The 17286-nt window shown below is 43.3% G+C and overlaps 1 protein-coding gene across 2 annotated transcripts in view; it reads left to right on the forward strand.

The window, feature by feature from the left end:
- EVL (Enah/Vasp-like) overlaps positions 1 to 17286 on the forward strand; it is a 137003-nt gene that overhangs the window by 45813 nt on the left and 73904 nt on the right. The window lies entirely within an intron of this gene.

Raw genomic sequence — 17286 nt, forward strand, 5'->3', positions numbered from 1 at the left:
AAAATGCTATCGGAGTGTTGTGGGCTGGTCCCAAATTAACTTCAACAGAATTGAAAAACTGAGGCTGCGTGTGGCAGAAGTGTGTTTTCACTCTAGCTGGCTAAAAGGAAAAACTCCAGAAGGCCACCAGGCACTTGAACAGGTTTCACACCTTGAAAAGTTGCTGGTGGTAGAGTTCCTGCTCCATTGGAAACATGGGATGCTCTGGTGGCATTTGAGACAGTGATAAGAGGCAGAGTCCACACAGAGAGGACAGCATACTTAAGATTTCACAGGGGGAACTGGATTTTTTGTAGGATTGTGTAAACTTCTTGCTTTCTACTTTGCAAAAAGGGCTCATGACCTGTACAACAGTTTCTTGCAGTTTAGGGCTAGTCTGCAGACCTCAAAATGATGCTATAGTGCTGTAATTTTCTTTCTGGACTTCTTATTTGTGGCTCTATATTTAAAATTTCCACTTAAACAATTTTAGCTTGATCAAAATATCAATCAGCCTTGGTTTGGGAGAGGGAGAGAGTCTTTCTGCTGGCTGCAGAGTGATTGAGATGCCATTTCAGACACTGAACTTGGTGTGGATGTGTGAGGTGGATGCAAAATTAATGTATGAGATGGGCAGAAGGATCTCTGAGAAGAGCTGGATATAAAAAGGCAGAGATGGGGATATCTTGCAACATCCTCAGAAGTGCCTCGGATGCAGAAGAGATGTCTTTGTTGCTGGATAGTGTTTTCCATTAGATTTAAAGAATGGCTATTCATTCTTTGATTGAGACAACTACAGGTTTTTTTTACAAAAAATTACACATCTGCTTTATGCAGTTCTGAAATCTCCAATCTGCAAAAATAAAACAAGAGCTGATGACTTTTTGGTATGTATTGAATGTTTTATTACAGTATCTAGTATCCACAGAACAACCTTGCTAAAAAATGCTATGAATAGGCAAATGATGCCTAGGCAGTAATGTGTGCTGAATAATCTTTGCACCTTAGCAAACTGCCAGATCTGCAGTCAATTCTGGCAGCTGAATAATGTGTTTGGTTTGATGCCACACACCTGGCTCTGGACATGGAAAGCAAGATCAGTCAGCCCTGGCAGTGGGACTGCTGTGTGGAGGATGACACTGGGAAAGGTTCAACCACAGCATCTCAATGCAATTGGAGAGCAGATTTTCACTACAAAACGGTGCTCAGGACAAGTTGATTTGGTCTTCTCCAGTCCCTTTGTATTCTTTTTTAAGAGCAAAGCAGCCTTTCAGGACCATTTATTAAAAGCACAATGTGCCACTGCTGCTCAGCTTGGAGGAAAAGACAAACCATCCTCTTGGATAAGGATTAACACTGCAGCAGTGTCTACCAACACCAACATGAAAGAACACAACCTGACTGCTTGCCTTTTTTTGGGCTTCTGAGTGTTTCTATCACTCTCTATGTCATCAGAGCTTTTTCAGAACATATTTTCAGCTGTTTCAGCCACAGTGGATATTTTTAAAAATTCTTTCCTATTATGCCATTCTGCTACTGACTGAAAAACGTGAAAGGGTAAGGCCAGCTCTCAAAGGGATGCATACTCTGTCTGCTTCAATGAAATCAATAAGTTAGTCTCCACCTACTCTGGCCTGGGGTTGTTTTGTGAACTACGGATCATAAGAACATCATATCATTACAAGCATTTGAAAATTATTCTCTACAATCAATGTGCTATTTTACTCTTAAGCTTGCATTTAGCAAAATCTTCCCTCTGAAAAAGTTAGTAGCTACTAATTATAAGAGAAATGCATCTGAAATGATTTTCTCCTGTGACAGGAATTCATCTGTTCTATGGCCCACATAATTCTGTTCTCACCACAGTGACATTCCAGAGGTTACACCCAAGATAAATTTATCTTGATGTACACTACGTTATTTATCCATGGAAATATGGGGGTGAGGGGGGACAATGAGCAAAATCTGGCTGCTGCTGTATCTGTGCACATGCTAGAAAATCTGCTGGCAGCAAATACGGCACACAGCAGAAAGTTGGTTGGCCTGATTCTGTCTTTTCCAGGAAGTCAGAGAAACGGAGGCGGCTGTGAATCCGCAGGGCACGGGGTGTGCTCCGGGTGCTCCTGCAGCTGGGAGCAGCACTGAGCACCCTGCCCAGCCCTGCCTCGCTCTGCATGGTGCCAGTGTCCCACTGAGCCCATCCCAACCACTGAGCCCATCTCAGCCACTGAGCCCATCTCAACCACTGAGCCCATCCCAACCACTGAGCCCATCCCAACCACTGAGCCCATCTCAGCCACTGAGCCCATCTCAGCCACAGAGCCCATCTCAACCACTGAGCCCATCTCAACCCACAGAGCCCATCTCAGCCACTGAGCCCATCTCAACCACTGAGCCCATCTCAGCCACTGAGCCCATCTCAGCCACTGAACCCTTCTCAATCACTGAACCCTCCTCAACCACTGAGCCCATCCCAACCACTGAGCACTTCTCAACCACTGAGCCCATCTCAACCACTGAGCCCATCCCAACCACTGAGCCCATCTCAGCCACTGAGCCCATCCCCACCACTGAGCCCTTCTCAACCACTGAGCCCTTCTCAACTCACTGAGCCCATCCCAACCACTGAGCCCATCCCAACCACTGAGCCCTTCTCAACCACTGAGCCCATCTCAGCCACTGAGCCCTTCTCAACCACTGAGCCCATCTCAACCACTGAGCCCATCTCAGCCACTGAGCCCATCTCAGCCACTGAGCCCATCTCAACCCACAGAGCCCATCTCAGCCACTGAGCCCATCTCAATCACTGAACCCTTCTCAACCACTGAGCCCATCTCAGCCACTGAGCCCATCTCAATCACTGAACCCTTCTCAACCACTGAGCCCATCTCAGCCACTGAGCCAATCTCAACTCACTGAGCCCATCTCAACCACTGAGCCCATCTCAACCACTGAGCCCATCTCAACCCACAGAGCCCATCTCAGCCACTGAGCCCATCTCAGCCACAGCGCCCATCTCAATCACTGAACCCTTCTCAACCACTGAGCCCATCTCAGCCACTGAGCCAATCTCAACTCACTGAGCCCATCTCAACCACTGAGCCCATCTCAACCACTGAGCCCATCTCAACCCACAGAGCCCATCTCAGCCACTGAGCCCATCTCAGCCACAGAGCCCATCTCAGCCACTGAGCCCATCTCAACCCACAGAGCCCATCTCAGCCACTGAGCCCATCTCAGCCACTGAGCCCATCTCAGCCACTGAGCCCATCTCAGCCACTGAGCCCATCTCAACCCACAGAGCCCATCTCAGCCACTGAGCCCTTCTCAATCACTGAACCCTTCTCAATCACTGAACCCTTCTCAACCACTGAGCCCATCTCAGCCACTGAGCCCATCTCAACCCACTGAGCCCATCTCAGCCACTGAGCCTATCTCAACCCACCAAGCCATCAGCTCAGGGTTGGAGTGGAAATGCAGCACTTCAGAATGCACCTCTGGTACCACACTAAAGGTCACCTTCCCTTGGTGTGACCCAGCATTGCATGGGGCTGTGCCAGACTGAGAGTACCACACTGTGTAGCTACAGGAACAGAAATGTCCTTGTGTCCCTGTAACACCCAGGTGTTAACTTCAGAGCTGCTCAAGGGTCATATCTTCATCCACTGACCTGAGGAAAATTGCCATCCTCTCTCTGCTTCCCTCAGCAATTGCTCACTGTGGAGTTTTTATTTCTTTCTCCAGCAATGGTCTGCAACCTTGCATTGTGCTAGCAGCACACATCAGATTGATGGCCATGCCACATGGAATGGGGAGCAGGGCTGCCTTAGAGCAGCCACTGTCCTCATGGAGATTGCAGTCATCAATTTCCATCTGCTGTGAGCATCAACAACATGATTCCTGGCTTTAGGAACATCAGGTGATTCCCAAGCTGAGTGGGTTTTCATTTGAAAACCATTACTCCACCCCTACCATCAATGCTATAAAAGACATCAGCAGCAGGTAATTTGCTTTGGCTCTGTAATATATGAGCCTGAAATTACAAATTTTCCTTTACCACGTCAGATTGGTACCCAGATTGGTACCTGTTGAGAGTTTACAGAAGCCTTATGGCTTTCAATCCAATAGCACAGTCATCTCTTTCATTGGCTAATCAGAAGCATTATTGTTCAACACTCTTTTTTGGGAAAAAAAAAGAGAAACTTCAAACCTTAATTCAACAGGGAGTGAACTAAGCCTGAAATTTCAGGACAATAGAAGAAGCAGATCTGTTAGCAGGGCAGCAGGCTGACAGCCTTGTTGCTGTTATCCTGCACCCCATCCAGCAGCACTGGTCCCTCCTCCACCCTTATGACTCCTCCTGTGTATTCCCCAGCCCCTTCCCACATGGCTGCAGGCTCAGGGTCCCCATTTCTATGTGGTCCCCATTTCATAGCTGAGCTGGTCTGCAGGCACACACAGTAGGAGCTGCTGCACTTTAATCTGAATTTGAACATTCATTTCTGTCGGGGAAGACTTTTGCCAGGGTAGAGAGGATGGGTGGGGATCCTGACAGGGAAAGAGGAGCAGCTGGGGACTGTGGAGTTGAGGCTAAACCCTCCTGATGTGCCAGACCCCACAGGCTGCAGGTACATCTCTGGTGCAGCCAGTAGATCCCTAAGCTGAATCACTCTGAGCTGAACCTTGGGAGGGCTTTTCAAACACTCATTCCCCAAATGCTTCTAAACAATGCCTGTGATTACTCCAGAACCATGACTGTAACACTTGGAGGAGGAAGAAAGGCTTAATAAACCCAAATGTGTTTGCTAGCAGTAATTCACAGCAGGGTCTGTGGCTGAGCCTGCCAGCTGCCACAGTCTGCACGGGCTGCATTTAGCCAAGCCTAAAAGCAGGAGCAGTGTTGGCTCTGGAGAAACCTACTGCTCCCTCCTATTGTCCAGAGAAATGAATTGCTTTATAGTAATGCCTGGAAATTGTGTGCCAGTCACATGCTGAACAGATAAACAGCAAGCAGAGCACAGATTGGCTCAATGAATTTCCAAAGCTTTCTCTGAGGTCTCATCTTGTTGGAACTCCTATTGAAGAAGGGGCTGATTTCTCCCTCTATTCTTCTTCCAGGTGGTTTGTCCCTTCAGGGACTATGTAGAGCACTGTCACATCAGGTGCTGGATTATAACACTTTGTTGTGCTAGTGCTAACTGCAGTACTGGAATAGTGTTTATTTCTTTTCATCATAGAGTGTTCTAGATCCATCAGGAGCTGCAAATGTTCTAGGATACCTAGGCTTGTTTCTTTCCTTGCTAGTGCTGAGCCTGCTGTGGCTGTGAGAGATGTGGCTGGTGACATGTGGCAGGTGGGTCTCAGACACCACCTAATGTTGTCTAAATGTCCTGGCTGAGCTGTGCAGGGGAGCATTACATGGGCTGATCCTGCCCTTTCACAGGCTGATTCCTGAAAATGTTCAGGGAAGGTGTTGACATCATCCTTAAATTCTCTCCTGCAGTGTTCATCTACAGCTTTCCACCCAAATATTCTCTCTGTTGGCTCCAAAGGGATTGTTACTTTTGTCCCCTTCTCCAAAGACGTGGTCTCAGCTCTGTTCTTTAGGAGACCTTCCTCTGAGAGCAGAGGAGTCACTCCATGGGCAGCAGGAGTTTTGCATTTCTGGCCTCTCCCATTTGGGTCACTTTAGTGCAGATGTAGCTGCTGTGTCACCCACCTTGGCTGTGTTTCCTTGCCCAGCCAGATGCAAACCCTCTGCTGTGGCCTCATGTCCTGTTGCTGTCATGTTTATGTCTACCCTATGCCCTGGTGTTTGTTATATCTCCCTCTAAAGCCCCAAAATTATGCTTAAGTAGACCAATTTTTGGAGAGAGGAATTTCACAGAATGGAGTGGAATTTGTTCTTGCAAATGAGGAAAAAAAAAAACCTCCTACAAAACCAGTGGATTTTTGTCAGTAAAAAAATATCTGAGGGGGAAGAATCTCTTTCCTTCCTTTGCATGCCTCCATCTTCTTCCCTAAAGTGTTGTAAACAGCAAAACTGCTTCTGGTAAGCACTGTCCTGGCACTGGAAGTGGCTTTCCAATTACTGTGGAGATCAATAGGGAATAGCAGCAGTTGTGCAGTGAAGAGTGAATGACATGAAGTTAACTTTCCCTCCCCTGCTGGGATGGAGAGTGTCCTGTGGCCCTCTTTCCTTATCTTCTTTATACAAGAGTCATTTCAAGCTTGATTTTGCTTGATTATCAAAAGAGAATTTATAGATTTTACTGTACTGAAGCAACCCAAAACATTGCTGCCATTCAGAGGTGTGTCACTTCATCATCTACCCTCCAAGCACATTTGGTGGCTCACAGATCCCCTCACCATAATGCATTTTAAGTTCCTCTTGTTACCTTTAACACACAGACAGACATATATAAATGTCCTTGTGCTGTGTTTGGGGCTGTGTGGGGAAGAGGGGTGATCTTCATGTGCCTCCCCTTACAGCAATACTGGCCACATGGGATGTCATGCAAAAGAAAGTGGAACAATCTTAAAAACCTGTGGAAAAAATTAAAAGCATAAGAAAGGAATGGGAAGCATTTTGTGCAATCTATATACAAATAAAATGTATGCCATTTTCAATGTATTTTTTCTTAACTTTTTTAAAGCTTGGACAGCACAATGTCTGCCATGTTAAATTGCTTCCTTCTGAAGTCATTGGCAGTACAATTGTATTGAAGTGGCTTTGAAGGCTGGACTGAACAGCAAGATAAATAATAGTTACATTTTTGGTTTGTGCATTATCATATTGCTCTAATTCAGCTTAATGAGCCAATTATCCACTTACAGAAATTAATTACAAAACAGGCTGTAAAAGTGTCCAGGATGGGTTCTGTCAAGCCAGGGTGATGTTGTGGGATGTGATGAATGATGCTGAGCTCTCTCCATCTCTGTGCTGTAGACTCCTTTGCTTGGGATAGAGATAGTGAGAGTGGAAAACTTTGGTCTTGGACTGCAGCACAAAACCTTTTGTCAGTCTGTTGTGTTTCATATTCATCTTCACCTTGAGTAAAAATGGGCTTGGGAACAACAACATCTTGGGGAAAAAAATCTGGGAGGGGTTTGGAGCTAATTGAGCTGCAGCACTAAGGGCTCACTGTCATTCTGGGGTACTCAGAGAGAGGATTTACTGCAGGGATTCTGATCTGTAAGACATGAACTGCCTGTCTGTTGCAATGCTGCCTCTCATGTCAAGGAAATGGGATGCAATAGATCAGAGTTAAATTAAAACACATTTCATGCATTTATAAATGAGCAGTGGTATCCATTTTCCTGCTTTGGTGAACCTGACACATATGAATGTACAAAGCTCAGTCTCTGGTGGTTGGTATTATTTTAATAGTAAGTGAAAAGCCCAGAGAGTATAAATTGCTTGTGTTTCTTCATGACAAAACTGGATTATATAAACCTGAAAGGAAACACTATACTCAGCAGAATAAAACTTATTCATGTGTTGCCTGTTAATCTTTAACTCTGATTGAAGTTGGGGTTGGTTTTTGGTGAATTTTGGTTTGCTTTGCTTTTTTCTGATTTGGGAGTTGTTTCTTATTATCAGTAAAAGAAGTTAAGCATTGAATTGATTATTTGAATATTTAAAGGCTGAATCGTGCATTGCCATGAATGCAGTGATCTTTAGAGGCACTGACAGCTTTCCCTCTGGCTGTTAGCATGTCTGCTTTATACAACACAAATGTCAACATCACTGCTCCTCTAATTAGAGCAGTAGGTCAAACAGTGTCTTTGTCTGTGGAGGAACCCCAGCCATTAACCATGTTAAGAAGAAGCTCCTTTGTTAAGCTTGATTTATGTTTCTGAGGTTTGTTTTATCCTGTGGCAGCCTACAAACGCTGTTTTCAGAGTGGGGCATTTTTGCTGAAGGGGAAATACACAGATGAGATTGTCCTCCACTGATCCAGCCTCTGCCTGAGCTGCACACCAAACCTTCCCCACCATCCCAGCTCACCACAGGTCTGGCCTGGTGACAGTGCATTGCTTTAGCTGTAGTCAAACACAAGCAATGTAGCTTTCCAGAGAGTTTAAATTGTAATAACACTCTAAGTTGTAGAAGCTTATAAAAGTAGAGAAATGTAGTGTTACTCCTTAAAACTGATGCAAAGAAAAATTGCCATTGTCCTTGACTGGGCTCTCTGCTGGAGGCACCAGTTCTGTTTTGCCTTTTCTGATTCGTTTTTAAGTAGGTGTAGCATAATTTCCATATTGATAAATCTTCCATTTAAGATCAAGAAAACAGCCTTGTCTGTCTTGAATATCTGAAAAATATGATTGGAATTTACAGATCATCCCATTTATTTTTCTGATGTCTTTGACTACATCTCTTCCAGTGTAATATGCATATCACAAAACTGAAATTGTGTTATGGAAATACATAGAAAATTATTTTAAAATAGACAATGGGTTTAACATTTTTATTTTATTTTTAAAAAAATATAATTACAATTTTATTTAAATATATTTTTAATAAACTTTTTCTTTATATAACATTTTTATCTCTGTGATCTTGGGTTTTAGTGGATAAGTAGTTGGTGAGTCTCTGGTGGAAATTCTCAGATTTCAGATCAGCAAGATTTTTCCTTAGAGTAATTAATAATCAAATAAGCTTACACTGGCATGAGTTACTGTATATGCTTTAATTCAGCTAGTTGTTTCTCTGCAAGGAGAGTGCCAGCAGTGGAGGGGAGATCACAGCAATCTTTCCTCCTCAGAGACAAGCAGAACAGTGCCAGGCAAAGATGGACAGTAAATGCTTTGGGTATTGTTTCTCTGTGTTTTGTTCTCATTAGCACTTGGCACAGCCACTTGTGCTTCCTTTCTCCTGCCCATTTCCCTACAATGCCACGTGCCACCACACAGACCAGGGCGCTGTGAGTGACTCCTTACAGAGGAAATATTCATTTATTCACCTCTACCCTCCAGCCAACCATGGAGAGCACAAAGGACAGCATTCCATCTCCCCTCCTCTAACCCCCCTGAGCACACAGTGTGCCCAAAGCCTTGTGGCACTGCTGGGCACCTCTTGTTTGTCTGGGGCTGCCTTGTCCAAGGATCTGCCTGTAATTGGTCCCTGGGGCATGGGCTGGGATATTCTGCTTCATCCACAAGAGAATGGTGAGGAGGGCTCTGCCTTCCCAGTGCTGCCTGCCAAAAGCACTCCTCATATGCATTTGCCTCTCCCAGGGTTATCTGGGAAAGGAAACCACCTCCTGAACACCCCTGAAGGTGCTGAAACATGCTTTTAGCTAGAGGGGGAAGGTTCATCACATTGAATTGGTAGGTGGGAACCTGAAATGGCTGAAAGTGCTTGCAGTGTTGCAGAGAAAAGTCTCTTCTCTCTGCTCTGCACCCAGTACAGCAGTGACATCTCAGGGGAGTTGAAGCTCTGGAGATTTTCTGGGTGTTGGAGGATCTGTGCTTTACTACCATGGCTCTTTGGGGTTTTTGTTGGTTTGTTTTTTTTTTTTGTTTATTTGTTTGTTTGTTGGTTGTTTTTTGTTTGGCTTTTTTTACATTTGCTCAGTGACTGTCATTGTGCAGAAAATTGAAGCTGTTCATTACCCCAGACAGAAGCTGTATTTGCAGATTTGTGCTACCCTTCTCTGAAGAGACAGTGCTGCTTCTGCCAAATTAGCTGCAGCAGATCTGTGACCTGGAGGCTGCTCTTCAGTAGGCTGGAATTAAACCATCCAACACCCATCCAACATAAACACTGCTTCTATAATGAAGCTCAGATACAAGATACCAGGTGCCAAGTCTCTGCTGGATTTTAGAGTGTTACCTAACATATACTTAGAAATCCCAGTCTTACTGCTGAAAACCAAATGAAACTGAAATAACGGACATGAGCTTAATTTGTCTTCATTACTGCAGCACAGACCTATAAATTAAATACTTTCAATTAGGTTTTTTCCACTTTGTATTGAGTATAAACTGAAAGACTAAGGCACACTATTTCCTCTTTTTTTCTCCAGAATAAGAATATCCTTATATGTGCACCACAACACTGCAGATGAAAAGCATGAAATAATTTTGATGGTTGTGTGTGCATGAAACAAGTTTAATATGGAGATCATGCATAAATATAAGTTTCTTAGCTTGCATAATATTTTGGCTCCTATTGACTCAGTACAAATATTTCCTGAGGGCTGTCCTGACTCTTGGTCAAATGGATGCTCTCTGTTCCTCTGAACAAAGGAGGCACAGAGAGGGTCATGGATGGCTACCAAGCTGTGCTGTTTTGGAAACCTGAATCTGCACATGTTTCCCACTGAAGATACTGTGTTAGCCACTGGCTGTACCCTGGTATTTGCTGGTACCCTGCTCAGCAGGAAGATTCCTCTCTCTTCTCTCCCTGCAGAGCTGGCTCTCACACAGCTCCATGCAGTGTCTCTGAAGGCACACTTCATTGCACGCTGTGTTATGCTTTATTATAATGAGCTGGGTGCTCATTAAAGCTTCACACTTATAAACAGAGCCGTAATTTAGCTTGAGGAACACTGTAATATTAGTGTGGCACCTGGAAACTAACCTTGTCTCAAGCTGAGTTATGTCAAAATGTAAGTGAAGGTACTTATTTGTAACAGCTGAAGTGGATGATAGAATTGCAAGTGTTTGTAAAATGTACAAATGAAAAGGTGAAGGAAAATGTAGGTCTACAAACCCCCTCTCATTCTCTCCACTCATTCAGCCAGCCCTCTGCTTCCTGGCTTTTTGGGGTCATGGCTGTACAGAGGGACTGCCCTCATCCTCTGGTGTCAGAAAGCTTCAATTCCAGAGGAGACTCCCAAAAGATCTCCAAGGGTTTGCATCACACTCTCTTTTCCTTTTTACGTTTATGCAACCAACGAAATCAAGAGGCCACTATTAACTGCTACTGATAAAACCAGGGGCTGCCTCCCCTCCTTGGACCTGCAGTGCTGCTGTGGCAAGGAAAGCACCACACTGCAAGGAAGGCACCACACTGCAAGGAATAGAATAGAATAGAATAGAATAGAATAGAATAGAATAGAATAGAATAGAATAGAATAGAATAGAATAGAATAGAATAGAATAGAATAGAATAGAATAGAATAGAATAGAATAGAATAGAATGAAATAGCACCAGTAACATGGAATTTGCAACAAGCCCCTATCTTTTCTGAGCCTTATGTTCCTCCAAAGGCTTTTTAGTTGACCCAGCACCAGCTAACAAAGCAAGTGTGGTACTGATGTAGCAGGGAGTCCCAGAGCCAGTCTGGTGAGTGTGGATGTGCATACTGCAGAATGAGAAGTACTCTGCCTGTTTTCTGGAGGGATTATATTAAAAATTGCAGTGCCTTAAGACTCCAAAATCAGAGCTGGGCACTGAGCATGGCAACAGTGTGCATAGTGCCTCAGGCATGGCACAGACCAAGAGAGCCTGCATAGAAAGCAAGATATAGAAAACCCCTTTATCAGCATGTTTTATTCTTATTCTCCTTTTTAAAATGGTGTGAACCTAACTTTAAGTGTCAGTGGAAGTGAAAGACCAAGAAGAATGAGGCATCTGGCTGTGCTGGCACACCAAGTCATAATTCTTGCTTTTTTCTATTTTCCCTTTTCTCTTATTCTGGGGCAGGTGGGATGAGTACTGAAGAGCAAAACACCTCTATCCATAAAGGATATAGGGAGGGCTGGAAAACCAGGTAAATTATAGAGGGTCCACTGGCTATGTGACACCAAGCTGGGAGCTGGAAACCATTCCCTGTGTAGGCCACCATACCATCAGGGTGAGGCAGGGAAGTTCTGTTTTCATTTATGTATTTCAGGGGAGTGTTCCCTAAATCCATGGTCTGATTTCCAGCTGTAGTTGTATTATCAAGTGAATAAGGACCATGGTCTTGGTGTTAGAAGCCAGTTAGCCCAAGCAGAAAGAGATGAGACAGGCAAGAAAGGCAGAGATACTGAAAAAGAAAGATTCATGGCAAAAAATGCACTTAGTTCTAAGGAAGATGGTTCTTTGAAGCTTATGCTCTCTAACCCAGGTCCAGTGCCCTTAATGGGAACATGAGCTGGATTTGATTTGGGCTCTTAGAGGTCAGTGCTTTAACTGGTGCCTGGAAAGGCTGACCTGGAACAGAGACTAGACAGAGCAAAAGGAATAAAATAGGTATTTATTGAAAGGATGTACTTTGGGCAGTGCAAGAGCCTGGCTTGGGCTACACCCAAATCAAATCCAAGATGGATCCCAGTCATTAGTTTTTACATTGTTATAACTTTTGGTTCATCTACATATTGGGTTAATTATCCAACTACAGCCCCAGGCTATGAAGTCTCAGCTCCTGGCTTGTCCCTTTCCCTCACCATTGTTTCTGCTTTTTGGGTACTGGGTGTCCTTGATTCTCCAGCTAGGAAGGGATTGTTTTGTCTAACTGCCCTGTGAAGAGAACTTACTAACACCTAATATGAAGTTTTAGAGTTACACACTAAGCAGTAGAAATTCTAGAAAAATATAAAAGCTAAAACCCAAGACATCATATCCACTAAGCTTCAACTGCCTAAACTGAGTGTACAGCCCAAGAGACAATTTAGAGCTTTGCCTGGTTTCTGTTCTGTTTGCACTTTGGGGAGTTGGTTTCAGCAGACCAAATAACACTGCAACATTGCTCAGCTGATAAAACAGCAGTTATAAAGTTCACTGTGAGGGATCTTGCTGTGAAAACTTTCAAAACTCTTGTGTTGATTTGGGCTTTTAAAATTAACAATTTAATCATAATGTGGCTTTGAATGCTGGTTTCCATATTCTTGTTGGGGCTTTGATTGATGCACTTGAAAGAGGAATTTGCCTTTTTGATCCCAGTTGGCTGTGTTGTTGGCATTACTGTTGAGACTGGGCTGCCTTAACACTGGCCCCATGGAAGATGCATAGAAGGTGTTATTTACTCCCTAGAAATCCCCCATGACCTTACCTCAGTACTGAATTTGTGATCTTGGGAGATGGTGGAGCTGTAAAAGGTTCAGAAACCATTAGAAGGAACAGTGAGCTGAGTTACTACTGGAACTTTACTCATTCTCTGTATTTTCTCTTACCTGTCTTTCCCAAAAGTGCTTTCCCAAAGAATATCTAATGATATGACCTGAACATCAGGCAGGCCCATGCCTTTAGAGAGCTGCAAGTGATTAAAATGCAGTTATGTGTGATTTCTGATCAGTTTTTGGTCAGTTGCTTCCCCTCCAGTCTCTTCAGCTGTGTTTACATGCTTTCTCTTTTCTCCAGCATCCCTTATATCAGAAAACATCTTATCTTCACACCTGCTAGGCTGTACCTCACCCACCTATGTGCCTCTGAAGGGCTTGAGATAGGAACCCACCCTTCCAGGGGCTTATGGTGCCCACAAAATGTGATAGAGGTGTCTCATGAGACAAGTATCCTGTCTGTTCAGTAAAATATGATGCTTGAATTGCATTTCTTAATGGTGGATAGCATTAAATAGCTATGGTAAGAAGCAGAAGTGAGGCAGTGCTAGTTTTGAGTGAGAAGCTCCTAGTCTTCCTTTGGGACTATTGTGAAGTTGCTATTCCTTGTGTCAAATACAAACCCCAGAAATATACATGACCACCCCATAAATCAAGAGCTACAAAAGAGTAATGTAGGCAGTTGAAAGGACCACTGCCTACAGCTGCTAAAACCACTCTCCATGTTTACTAAAGTTTAAGGAAAAATGCAAGCTGAAGGTGAAAATACATCAGCTGTGGAGCAATGTTGGGGGATAGCATATGAGACTGTTTTTCAGCTGATACCCCAAGTAAATTTATATTTACACTCAGACCATGTCTAATGGCTCTTTAGATCAAGGGCATTTCTAAGCTTTAACATAAAACAAAGCTAAGTACACCCCTTAAAATCTGCAGTACAGAAGAGGGTTTGCACCACTGTAAATCTCAGCTTCTGGAGAAGAAATGAGTTGGTGGATCAGTAGCTGATCTTTGCCTGCTGCTGGAGCAGGTGTGGGTGGTGTGGCTGCTTCTAACTGTAGGTACAGAGGTGCCTTCTGCCTTCAGCAGGACATGCCCATGCTGGTGGCTGCAGTGAGGCTGCTGACATGGAGTCAGAAGATACAGCCCTTGGTACCACCAGCTGCAACAAAACATTGTGAAAATGTTTGTTTAGTAAGGACTGTAAAATGTCCCCGGCACTCAGGACTCTTAAGTACTTTCATAATTTCAGGGGAACTTTTCCTGGCAGACTTTGATCATATTAAATAGATTTCCCATGATATCATAATGCTCCATTTGTTATAAATGTGCTGATTTGCGGATGTGCAATTAGCTGACTCAAGCAAAAAAAAGCATTGTGGATACCCTGTGTATGAAGTGCCAGTTTATTTCTCTCCATATGGTCTATAACTTGTTCCATGCTGCTTACCGTGGGGTCTGGGCTTCCTGCCCACTGCTCATCACAGTTTATAGGGAGGAAAATTGAAGGCAGCCACAGAGTTAATTCTTTGCAATACAGTTATTTCCTCAAGGCAATACCTAAGCTGTTTGCATCAGCCAAAGCATCCCCTTGGAAGCAGGTGAGTCCTGGCTGTTCCCTCTGCAGAGTGAGGTGAGATTAAATCATCCTAGCAAAGGGCACTGCATGACTTGAGAGCCAGGGGCTTCCCAAATCCTGCATAACTGGTGGCCTTAAAAAGATTTTTTTCCCTGCCATATGTTTATTTATCACTACTTGAATGGATCTGTACAAAGGGCTAAATCTAGTCTCTCTTAAGTCCATGGAAATATTCCCTTGGATCTCAGCAGTGATGGGATGCATCCTAAATTAATATCCCCCAAAAGATTAATTTGTAAAATATACTCAGTGCAGGATCAACTGTTTTGCTGTCAAAGTGGCAGCTGGCACCTCCCCTCACTGCACATTTTAACTCTTCTAATAGTAAATAATTATATTTTACTCTCCTGTCTGGTTTCTCTCTTGTTCCTTTCAAATGAGTGGGGAGCACAGAAAAAAAGAGATTTGGGAGAGCAAGAGCATATATTATCATACAGGGTTAAACTTTCTGAGGACAAGGAATTTTTTTTTTCTTCATCAGCATGTTTAACAGTTGCAAATCTCAGTGTATGAGGAAATGTCTTACATTCAAGGACTATTAGCAGCTGTGAAATTAGATTTACAAATCTGAATATATAACTGCATATTTTATATGCTGTTGCATATCATTTGTGCATATATTCATGAAACTGCCTTGTAGTTTATGAAACATGAGTGTACCATTTCAGTGGGAACTTCCAGATTTCTTAATCATGAAATCATTAAATGAAAGACTTGCCATATGCAAATTTTGAAATGTGTGCAATATAATATGATGCCTTTTGAGGATAACACAGAACTAAACCAAACAGATATATAAATATAGATAGCTACTTGGAAGGTCTAAAACATGCTTATTAAGAAAAAAAAATTAATCATGTCAACCTTCAAATAACTCTTAGGTCAGTACAGTTTTATATTATGATTGTGATTCTTATTTTTAAAATAGGATAAACAACACATCCTACAGTGCTTTATTTCTTTCTTGAAGCCTGGGTTTTGTGTTTGGAGAGGAGTAATTTTGAGGCTGAGGCACTCACCTTTCTGGCTCAACCTACAGCTCTAAGGATTGAAAATATATAACATTATTGTCTTATACAAATCACAATTCATCTGGTAATGAAACTCTCCAAAAGAAAGTAAATACAAGACTTGGGAGTGTTTGGAACATGTGAGTACATGGCCAGCAGACGTGCTGCTTGGAAACCTATGGGAATATTCACTTAATTGAAGCTAAAGCCTCACTTCTGTGTTTAGGAATCCTGATCTGCTCACACAGATCTCAACACATGACTGAAATAATCTGTTTATCCAGCATATGGTTCTTTGTGAGGACTGGATAGAAGTCAGCTACTCGGTCTTATGTGTCATTTGTCACAGGGCTGTGTCCTTCTAAGTGCTCCCTGTCTAGTCCAGGCCATGGAGGCATTTTAGCTATGCAAAGAGGTGATTAGAGGCACTTCTGCTGGAATGTATGCTGTGGTGCTTAATGAAATTAATTTGGCTTATGACAGGGGCATGGAAAGGCAGCCCTGGGCTTTGTCCTGCTCACTGTCACTATTTCCTGGGGTGACATTGGATGTGTCAGTAGGGACCTGCTCTTTGCTGTGCTTTCAGCATGTGTGGTGCCAGCAGGAGGGGGGAGCCTGGGAGCTTCCAGGTGTGCTTGAAGGTGTTTGTTCAGGACAACCAAATCTTTAAAACCAGGGTTTTCTAGCTGATGTTACTGCAGCTGATATTTGTGTGTAAGGAGAGTAATATTTGCTTGGTTTAACAGGGAAACTATTCTATCTCCTATGTACTGTTTCCTTCCCCCCAAATCAGTGACCATATCTATCTCAGACATATGACATCAGAGAAATAAAAATGCTCCTCAGATCTTTGCTTAGTCCATCTTCCTGTATCCTTCTGCCTAAAACAGTGGAGCCAGCGTGGCTGATCTGGGCCATTAGTGATTTGTGTCTGTTCTTACCTGGAGATGCATTTTTCAGGTTATGTCCTTTTCTAATACATGCAGTAAAGTACTATTTGCACTGACTAACTCTGCCATTATAGTCTAAGCTGTGTGTGAGCTATACAAAGGAACTGCCACTTGACCCCAAATAATGTCAGATTTTAAATTCATGAAAAGCAGGATTTTTTGAATGAAACTAGGTAGTGCCCAACATGCACACAGATCTCAGAGCAGAAAGATGTAGTGTCAGGAAAATGCAGCCAAGTTGAAATCCCAAGAAAGTGATAATAAAATGCTTCATTAAATGGAAAGAAATAAAACCAGGGGGAACAAAAAGCACTACAGAAGAAGCTGTGCTTAGATGTCTGTGAGAACTTTAATTCTTGTTGGCTTTTAAACTCCCCCCATCAGCAAACTGAAACTCTTCAGTCATACAGAGATTTTCTGCAGAGGAACTGGAAGCAGCAGCTGAACAGACAGGCAGGCAGCTTTTGATACCCATGTTTTCACTAGGTGCTGTTTCAGCAATAGTTTCTGTAGGTCTTTCAGTTGGACCATGAAAGTAATGTCTTGTAACAGGAAAAACAGTGAAGGTGAAAAGCACTCTGCTCCCCTGCTTAGGTGGAGCAGCATTTGCAGCCCTTGCTCCCCAGCAGAAACTGCACTGAAGGGTTTGTGTAGCTGGTGTGCCTTGCCAAATTCAGCCTATTTCTTACACATCTCTCTTTTTGCTGTATTA

This window comes from Oenanthe melanoleuca, chromosome 5 (assembly GCF_029582105.1).
Source record: "Oenanthe melanoleuca isolate GR-GAL-2019-014 chromosome 5, OMel1.0, whole genome shotgun sequence".
Classification (NCBI taxonomy): domain Eukaryota; kingdom Metazoa; phylum Chordata; class Aves; order Passeriformes; family Muscicapidae; genus Oenanthe; species Oenanthe melanoleuca.